This window comes from Arachis ipaensis, chromosome B9 (assembly GCF_059453495.1).
Source record: "Arachis ipaensis isolate K30076 ecotype BB chromosome B9, ASM5945349v1, whole genome shotgun sequence".
NCBI lineage: Eukaryota > Viridiplantae > Streptophyta > Magnoliopsida > Fabales > Fabaceae > Arachis > Arachis ipaensis.
The window spans coordinates 117798058-117808574 of record NC_142444.1 but is presented as its reverse complement, the minus strand read 5'-3'; the positions used below and the strand labels follow the sequence as shown (position 1 = coordinate 117808574).

The following is a 10517-nucleotide window of genomic DNA, read 5'->3' as shown; positions in this document are numbered from 1 at the left end:
GAAGACGAAAGAACTCTTAGAAGGTTAAGAAGAGCTAAAAGAGGGAAAAATATTGTTGGAGAAGAGGAGTCAGAAGAAGAATTCCAAGACATGGAGGAACATTCAACAAATCCACCAGGTGGAGCAGCCACGAACAACAACAATCCACCACAGAGGAGAGTTTTGGCTTCATATACATTTGCAAATCCTAGACATTGTAGGAGTAGCATTCTTACCCCAAATGTTAATGCAAATAACTTTGAACTAAAGCCACAACTCATCACCTTAGTTCAAAATAACTGCTCCTATGGGGGAGGACCACTTGAAGATCCAAATCAACATCTGTCCACTTTCTTGAGGATTTGTGACACGGTCAAAACCAATGGAGTGCATCCTGACATCTACAAGCTGCTATTATTTCCATTTTCTCTCAGAGACAAAGCTACTCAATGGTTGGAATCCTTCTCAAGGGACAGCATAGACAACTGGGATGATTTGGTAACCAAGTTCCTTGCCAAGTTCTACCCACCTCAGAGAGTTATTAGATTAAAAACTGAAGTACAAACATTCACACAACAGGATGCTGAGCCTTTGTATGAAGCATGGGAACGATACAAGGCTTTATTCAGGAAATGTCCTCCTGGAATGTTCACTGAGTGTGATAGATTGCAGAATTTTTATGAAGGCTTGACACTGAAGTCTCAAGAGGCCTTAGATCATTCAGCTGGAGGTTCTTTGCAACTCATGAAAACTGCAGAGGAAGCTCAAAATCTCATTGATATAATGGCTAACAACCAGTATTTCTTTGCTCATCAAAGGCAATGCCAACCATCACAAAGGAGAGGAGTAATGGAGTTGGAAGGAGTGGATTCAATCCTGGCTCAAAACAAGATGATGCAGCAGCAAATTCAACAACAATTTGAGAAAATGGCCAAGAGGATTGATAGCCTCCAAGTTGCAGCAATTAACACTAGCCAACCATCAACCACATGGGGACAAAATGAAGAAACTCAAGAGGAACAGCAGCAAGAACAAGTCCAGTACATGCACAACCAAAATTCTAGGACAAATGAAGTCTATGGTGATACTTACAACCCTTCATGGAAGAACCACCCAAACCTTAGATGGGGAGACAACCACAATCAAACTCAGCAGCCATGGTAGAGGAACTCAAACCAGAACAACTGGAAAAACACAAACCAAAATAACTAGCAGAATAATAGCCAAACCACATACAGAAAACCACAAAGCACCTACCCCAATTCTAACCATCATCCATCCAATAACCAAGCCTCAAATCAAAACACTTATCCTCAACCCTCAACACCTCACAATCAACCAATCTCACAAGACTCTTAGAGGATTAACAACTTGGAGCTCTTGATGGAAAAGATGATGAAACATCAAGAGATGACATTGAGGAACCAGGAAGCCTCCATGAAAAATAGAAAGGCAAATTTGACAACTCTCCAAGAAAATCACCATTGAAAGGCCATCAAGCTCACTACCTAGTGACACCATCCCTAATCCAAAAGAGGAGTGCAAGGCAATACAACTGAGGAGTGGAAAGATCCTGATGAAAAATGAAGAAGCAACCAAGAAGTCCAAGGAAAGTGATAAGAAACAAGCTAAAGAAGAAAAAGCCAATGATGAGGATGTAACAGCAAGCAAGCAAACTCAAAGTCAAGCTAAAGAAAGGGAAGATCAACCACAAAAATCAAGGAAAGAGAAGGAAGCAATGAGAGAGCCAACCAAGGAACAAAGGCAGGGAGTGAACTTCACACCACCTTTGCCATATCCTCAAAGGTTCAACAAGGAGACTAAGGACCAACACTTTCCAAAATTTCTTGAAGTCTTCAAGAAGTTGGAGATCAATATTCCCTTAGCCGAAGCACTTGAGCAAATGCCCCTGTATGCAAAGTTCTTGAAAGAACTTATCAATAAGAAGAGGAGTTGGCAAGAGAAGGAAACCATACTTCTCACGGAAGAATGCAGTGCTGTGATTCAAGGAGGTATCCCACCAAAGCTCAAAGATCCAGGGAGCTTTGTAGTTTCATGTACCATAGGCAAAATGATCCTAGACAAAGCTCTCTGTGATCTTGGTGCTAGCATCAATTTGATGTCGCTATCCATGATGAGAAAGCTTGCCATAGAAGAACTCAAACCTACCAGGATGTCTTTGGTAATGGCTGACAGATCAATCAAAACACCCAATGGCATTGTGGAAAACTTGTTAGTAAAGGTTGGGGAGTTTATCTTCCCTGCAGATTTTGTAATTCTGGACACAGAGGAAAAAGGAAACAATTTAATCATCCTGGGAAGACCATTTTTAGCCACAGCCCGAGCCATTATTGATGTAGAAAAGGGAGAGATGATTTTCAGGGTACATAATGAGCAAATGGTCATCAATATCTTCAAATCAATGCAACAACCCCCTGAACAAGAGAACTACATGAAGGTGGATATGATAGAAAGTCTGGTGGAGGAAATGCTAGAAGCCACTTGTCATGAGCAACTGGAAGAAGAAGTGGTAGAAATCTCCAGTGAAGACAAGGAAAAAGAAAAGCCAAAACAGGAGTTGAAACTTCTTCCCCTTCACCTCAAGTATGTGTTCCTGGGAGAAGAAGAGACCCTACCAGTAATCATTAACTCCTCCTTAAATAGGGAAGAAGAAATGAGGCTGGTTGAAGTGGTGAAAGCTCACAAAGCAGCCTTGGGTTGGATAATTGATGATATCAAAGGCATTAGCCCAGCCATTTGTATGCATAAAATTCTGCTGGAGGAAGAATCAAAGCCTGTGGTCCAACCCCAGAGAAAACTCAACCCAGCCATGAAGGAGGTAGTTCAAAAAGAAGTTATGAAGTTATGGAATACTGGAATAATATTTCCAATCTCTGACAGCTCATGGGTGAGCCCGGTTCAAGTTGTACCAAAGAAAGGAGGAATGACGGTCATAACCAATGAGAAGAATGAGTTGATCCCTACTAGAACAGTGACTGGGTAGAGGATGTGTATAGATTACAGAAGATTGAATGATGCCACAAGGAAAGATCATTTTCCTCTCCCATTCATTGATCAAATGCTGGAGAGATTGACCAGCCATGCCTATTATTGTTTCTTGGATGGGTATTCTGGGTACAATCAAATCGTGGTGGACCCCAAGGACCAAGAAAAGACTGCCTTCACATGTCCATTTGGAATTTTTTCCTACAGGAGGATGCCCTTTGGGCTGTGCAATGCCCCAGCCACATTTCAGAGGTGTATGCTTTCCATGTTCTCTGATATGATTGAAAAATTTTTAGAAGTCTTCATGGATGATTTTTCTGTCTTTGAAAATTCACTCAATACCTGTCTGCATCATTTAACTCTTGTTTTGAAAAGATGCCAAGAAACTAACTTGGTCTTAAACTGGGAAAAATGTCATTTCATGGTTCCTGAAGGGATAGTTCTTGGACATAAAGTGTCATACAAGGATATAGAAGTTGATAAAGCTAAAATAGAAATTATCGAAAGACTTCCTATACCCGTTAATGTGAAAGCAGTAAGGAGTTTTCTTAGGCATGCTGGTTTCTACAGAAGGTTCACCAAAGATTTTTCAAAAATAGCAAAGCCATTGAGCAATTTTCTAGTCATTGACAACCCTTTCATTTTTGATGGCAACTGTAAGCATGCCTTTAAAACCTTAAAGAGAAAGCTCGTCACAGCACCAATCATCACACCCCCTGATTGGAACTTACCTTTTGAACTTATGCGTGATGCAAGCGACCTTGCTATTGGTGCTGTGCTGGGACAAAAGAAAGACAAGTTGCACCATGTCATATATTATGCCAGCAAAGTGTTAAATGAAACACAAAAATTATACCACCACTGAGAAGGAGCTCTTAGCAATTGTATATGCATTTGATAAGTTTAGACAATACTTGATTGGTTCAAAAGTTATAGTATATACTGACCATGCTGCTCTCAAGTATCTAATGTCCAAACAGGATTCAAAACCAAGGCTTATTAGGTGGGTACTGCTACTACAAGAATTTGATATTGAAATCAGAGACAGGAAAGGAAGTGAGAATCAAGTAGCAGATCATTTATCAAGAGTACCATAAGAAGCCAGTCAAGACAAACCACAGCAAGTAAATGAGAGTTTACCTGATGAACACCTCTTCCAAGTTCAACAAGCACCCTGGTTTGCTGACATAGCAAATTACAAAGTTGGAAGGAAGACTCCCAAAGAATTCACCAAGCAACAAACGAAGAAGCTACTCAATGAAGCAAAGAAATTTCTATGGGATGAACCATTTTTATTCAGGAGGTGTTCAGATGGAGTGATAAAAAAATGTGTCCCTGAAGGTGAAATAAGCAACATTCTGTGGCACTGTCACGGTTCAGCTTATGGAGGGCATTTTGGGCCCGAAAGAACAGCAGCCAAGGTACTTCAAAGTGGATTCTATTGGCCAACCATCTTTAAAGATGCCAGAGAGTTTACCCATCAATGCAGTGAATACCAAAAGGCTGGAGGTTTGACAAGAAGGAATGAGATGCCTCAAAATTATATCCTGGAAGTGGAATTGTTTGACCTCTGGGGCATCGATTTCATGGGACCGTTTCCCCCTTCTTACTCTTTCAAGTATATCTTGGTAGCAGTGGAATACGTCTCAAAATGGGTAGAAGCCATAGCTACAACCACGTGTGATGCATCAGTCGTTTTACAGTTCTTGAAGAGACACATATTCACCAGGTATGGAGTACCTAAAGGATTGGTGAGTGATGGTGGAAGCCACTTTTGCAACAAATAAATGGAGAAACTCCTTCACAAATATGGAGTAATCCATAAAGTAGCCACACCATACCATCCTCAGACTAATGGCCAGGCTGAATTAGCAAATAGAGAGTTGAAGAAAATTTTAGAAAAAACAATGGGAAGCACAAGGAAAGATTGGGCCAGGAAGTTAGAAGATGCACTCTGGGCATACAGGACAGCTTTCAAAACTCCCATTGGAAAGTCCCCATTTCAGCTACTATATGGAAAATCTTGTTACCTCCTTGTGGAGCTTGAACATAAAGCTTTTTGGGCCACTAAACTCCTCAACCTTGACTCTCAAGCAGCAGGAGAAAAGAGGCTGCTACAACTAAATGAGTTGGATGAGTTTAGACTAGAAGCTTATAAGAATGCTAAGATATACAAGGAGAAAGCTAAGAGGTGGCATGACAAGAATATCTCAAAGAAAGAGTTCAAGCCAGGACAGCAAGTGCTCCTATATAACTCAAGGCTCAAGATCTTCCCTGGCAAGCTCAAGTCCAAATGGACAGGTCTGTATCTGGTAACAAAAGTTTTTCCTTATGGAAGTCTTGAGCTGTTAGATGAAGCTACACAGAACCACTTCACAGCAAATGGGCATAGAGCAAAGCCTTATTTAGGAGGACAATGGGACAAAGAAAAAGAAGTTCAGTATCTGAACTGAACAAACACAGAGGATGTCAAGCTAGTGACAATAAAAGAGCGCTTGTTGGGAGGCAACCCAACCTGAGGTAGTTTTCTTTTCTTAGCAATTTCAATAAAAAGGTTAATTAGCTTTATCTATAGTGCAAGAAGCTAAGTTTGGTGTTACACACCAAAACAATATAAAGGAGAATAAAGAGTTCTAAGTTTGGTGTTCCACCAAAATCTCATCATAAAATACATTCACACTTTATGCATAATGCTAGCTTCAAACATTTGGATGAACTAATTAACTATTTGCTGTTTCATAGTCTCTAATCTCATTGCCTTTAGCAAGGAAAAAGGATTTCACAGATAGTAAATTATTGCATGAGAAACATTGGCAAAGAACTAAGTTTGGTGTTCACACACCAAAGTAAGTTCAAAGGCCACACATGAACTTTGCAGATTAACCAGAGACCCAAAGGGGTTGAAAAGCAGGCAACATTTAAGGAGTATGCAGGAGAATAGCCAAACATTTGCATTCTGACTCATGAGGAGCAAACAAAAGGAAAAAATGAAAAGCAGCAGCACAACAGGTCGTATTTATACTTGATCATTGATTGTGCAATGAATTAATTCAGGGACTCCTTTATGTCTAGATGATCATTTAGTTGCAAATGGAAGTGCACGCTAGAGAGAGAAATCTGCATAACTTCTGCCTATAAACTATCTGCATAATAAGTGTCATCATTCATCAGCTTAAATACTTTGTTTTGTTTCCCTTGCTGTTTGACTAAAAGAGAGATGTTTGATTTAGGAAAGTAATTGTTCAATGTTGCAAAAGTTAGAATGAAAATTAGTGGTGGTATATATGTTTGATTTAATTGTTAGCTCATAGAATAAAAGCTGCAAAATGACTTGTTGCTTGAAGCCTAAGCTAGTTTGCTGCTATGACCTCTCAATTCTTGAAAGTCCCTTAGAAATAAACCAAAACAGAAAGAAAAAGAAGAAAAGCCAAAAGTTGGCAAAGAAACAAATAATAAGGCTAGACACCAATAGCTTGGACCCTAGGACATATGCCTGTAGTGTTTATGTACTAGGATATGCTTGGACAAGTAGGTTCTAAGGAGTATTTTAAAACTTGGCAACTTAAATCAACTGATTTGGGATTGTCAACTGAAAGTCCACAATAAAGAGCAACCTAGCTACAAAACATTTAGTGATCCAAAGAGATACTGGGCATCAATGGTCCTAGGAAGAAAAAGGTGAGCCATGTGTCTGTGGTGAAGAAATGTTGAGTGAAATTAAGCCAAAGGCCATTGCAACATTTGCCACCAAGCCTTCAATAAGAAATAAGCTCTGTAATGCAAAAGAAAGAAGAAAAGCTAACAAGGGAAATGAGCAAAAAGTGAGGAGTCATAGCAGCAACCTTGGTGAACTCTTAAAGAAACATTGTTGTTTTGACAGCAAGTAATAAATGAGCTACTTTTGATCTGCATAAAACCCCATAGACCAAATTCAACTATCTGCCTAATAAGAACATATATACTTATCTATTTCATTCTATCTTCTCTTATGTTTGATGCTTGCTTGGGGACAAGCAAGTTTTAAGTTTGGTGTTGTGATGACAAGTCATCTTAGCCTAGTTTTACTAGCCTTTTTCTTTATTTTTATTTGGTTTTATGCACTTTCTTGCATCCTAAGTAAGTAATTTGGAATAAAAAAGCATGACTTTTTTGAATCAAACAACCACCATGTAATTGATGCTAAATCATGAGGTTTAAGCCAAATTTAATTGATTTCTAATGAATTATAAACCTTGTGAATTTGGAGATACTTTGATTGGTTGTTTTGATTAATTGTAGGTGAAGAAAAGAAGAAAAGAAAAAATGCGTAGCCTAAGAAGTGTGACCCAAGAAAGGAGGAAGTGTGGCGCAACAAACCATGAAGCTCTCTCCAAGAGCACCAAGCTCACCAAGTGAGCGCTACACTTACTCTCAAGGGACCAAGGCACAAAGCTTAGCTCACTTTGTGAGCTGAGCACAACATGAGGCCAAGAAACAAGGAAAGGAAAGACCAGGCTCAGTTCACAAAGTGAGCATTATCGAGAGCACCCAAGAAATAATTCAAAGAAAATAAGTTGCAAGTGCATGCTTCAAGGCTTGAAACCATGACCAAAGGGGATGGGGAGAGCGCTACTCACAAGGAAAAATAAGCCAAAAATGGCTAAATGCATCCCCCAAGGTTCGAACTCCACACCTTGAGGAAGCAAGGAAGCAAGGCAACCAAAGAAATGGGCAGCGCATGCTTCCCTCAAGTTTCGAACCAAGGAGCTCTCCTTGTGAGCACCAAAGCTCAGCTCACTTGGAGAGCTGAGCGCTACCCTTGGTGCATTTCACGCAACATATGATATGGCCAAAGGGAGTGGAGCGCGCAACATATGACACGGTCCAGGAACACACAGCGCGCAACAATTTTGTGCACCAAGGCACCAATGCTCAGCTCACTTTGTGAGCTGAGCTTTCGCCTGATGCCTCCCCCAAGCAACAGCACGCAAGGCCTCCCCACACCAAGTCTCAAAGCTCAGCTCACAAAGGCAAATTACTCATGGGTTGAAAAATCAATCAAAAATCCAATTAAATTCAAATCTTCACCAAATCAAAAGCCCATCCAAATTCCAATATCCAAGAATAGAAAGTGTATAAATAGGAGTTAGTTTGATGTAATTAGGATCCGGAGAATTTACTTTGAATTTTCTTTTTTAGCTTTCATTTTCGATTTTGAGCTTTTTTACTTTGAATTTGTATTTCTGAGAACTTGGAAGGAGAATTGATTGCTCTTCTTCTTGGTTCTTGCTTGAGCACTCTTTAATTTTCTTCCTTTGGATCTTGGGTAGAGAATTGAAGAACTTCTGTTTCAATCTCACCTTGAGATCTTGTTTAATTTTCTGCATAATTGAATTCTAATTTCCATTTACTGCTTCATCTTCTACTCTCTCTGCAATTTACTTTTCTTTGTTTCTTTTGCAATTGTTCTTGTTACATCAAGGAAAGATTTGAGATCTAGACTTGTTATCTAGTCTCTTCCACTCCTGAGATCTTCAACCTCTTTTACATTGCTGCAAATTAAGCACTGCCTTTCTGTCTTTACAATTCTCAAAGCATTTTTACTCTTCTATTTGAGATCCATTCCAATTCAATTCATCTTTTGCTTTGCTGTTTGATGCAATTTAATTTTGCTTGTTTAAATTCTGCAATCCCAATTCCCAATTCCTTTTATGATTCATGCAATTTATATTTCTTGCACTTTAAGCTTCAGCCATTTACATTACTTGCAATCTAAGTTTCTGCAATTTACATTACGTGCACTTTAAGATTTAGCACTTTTACCTTCCTGCTCTTTAGTTTACTGCAAATCTCCCCTTCCCCTTTACTTTTCATGCAATTTAGTTTCTGCAAATTACAAATCACTCAACCAAATCTTGATTCGCTTGACTAAATCAACCACTAAACTAAAATTGTTCAATCCTTCAATCCCTGTGGGATCGACCTCACTCATGTGAGTTATTATTACTTGATGCGACCCGGTACACTTGCCGGTGAGTTTTGTGTTGGATCGTTTTCCACACATCACTGACCTACAGAAATAATCTTTCCCCTGATTCTTGTTTGATGCATTTTAGTTATGGCCTTCATCGCTCCCCCTCTTGTCATTGATTCGTCCTGTCCAATGGAACAAGTGAAATAACTCCTTCTTTGAAATATCATACGGCAGATTGTTAACAAAGACAGAGAAAGAAACATTTTCCAATCGTTGGTACTTTTCTCGATTCCAAATCCTCGGATCTCTTTTCTATAAATTCCTAGTTTCTATCCCACTCAGTGTTCTCCCCCCCCCCTCTCTCTCTCTCTCATTATTCCGATAAAATTGGAACGATACAGAGAATATTAGCATGGCCCTTGCGCAAGGATGACACGCACAAATTTACCAATATTAAATTATTATAGAAAAAATTATATAGTTAAAACTAAATCTTAAAATTTTTTATAAAAGTACTTGTATTTAGACGATATACGAAAAAATAGAGTTGAAATTAGTGCATCAAAGATATTAAAAATTTTAAATTTAAAAAAATGAGAAAAACTAGAGAATGGACTAGTTTGGTGCACGACATTCAATTTTAGGGACTAAAATGAGTCACTTTAATGTAAAGTAGAGACTAATTTGGGGCATCTACAATGATGATATAATGGATGACACGTGGACGAATACTGTTGCGACACGTGGCATAAACGGATACGTGGCTAAATAGCATTGCGAGATGTGGCACAACCATCCACATCAGCATGTCACGTGTCACCGGTCAAACATCATCATACCATTACATGTATTCAAACCATAGAGTGACACATGTTACTAACAGCCCACGTCATCAAGTCATATCATTACGTCGTTAATGAAAAATAGGTTAGGGACTAACGTGGTGCACTTTTGTCAATCTCAAAAATGTAATTGGTGTAATTAGAATATCAAAAACGATTTTAGTGCATGACGCCCATCTATAAGACCATTTTAGAGTTTAACTCCGTATATATACTTGATATTTTTTTTCTTTATTTGTTATCTAAAAATTCGACACTGCTCCTTAAATTAGTAGATAAAAAACAGTATGTAATAATAATTTCATGAAATTGTTGTGGCTAAAGATAAAGATATGTGATGAAGAACTAATATAATTTGATGAAACTAAAATTGAACTATAAAACTTTCAAAAAATATATCAATTACGAGTAGTTTTGGTCGTGAAGCTACTAAAAATAAATGGTTAGTTTTCAGTAAAGTCTATAAGATATGCTATTAAAGAAAGAAAAAATTAATATTATATTACTAACAAAATTTATCATTTTTAGTCGATATTTAACTAACTCTAAATACTATATATTAAATTTTAAATTCTAATTTTTAAATTCAAATTCTAATAGTAGATAAATAAAGTATTAATTCAAAGTGTTAGTTAATATTGATAAAAAATATTGTTTCTAATATTTAAAAAGATTAGAGTGAAACAACAATTAGATCTTCGAAGATTTCAATTTCAAACTAATTAGTTCTTAAGCAA

General features: G+C 38.1%; 2 non-coding genes across 2 annotated transcripts; one reads left to right on the top strand and one right to left on the bottom strand.

The window, feature by feature from the left end:
* Nucleotides 1-522: 522 nt before the first annotated feature.
* Nucleotides 523-626, bottom strand: LOC148546059 (small nucleolar RNA R71). Its single transcript, XR_015901580.1, has one exon. It is a non-coding gene; the product is annotated as a small nucleolar RNA R71 (small nucleolar RNA).
* An 8672-nt stretch (nucleotides 627-9298) lies between these two features.
* LOC148546058 (U6 spliceosomal RNA) lies at nucleotides 9299-9403 on the top strand. The gene has a single exon (XR_015902089.1). It is a non-coding gene; the product is annotated as a U6 spliceosomal RNA (small nuclear RNA).
* Nucleotides 9404-10517: the final 1114 nt, after the last annotated feature.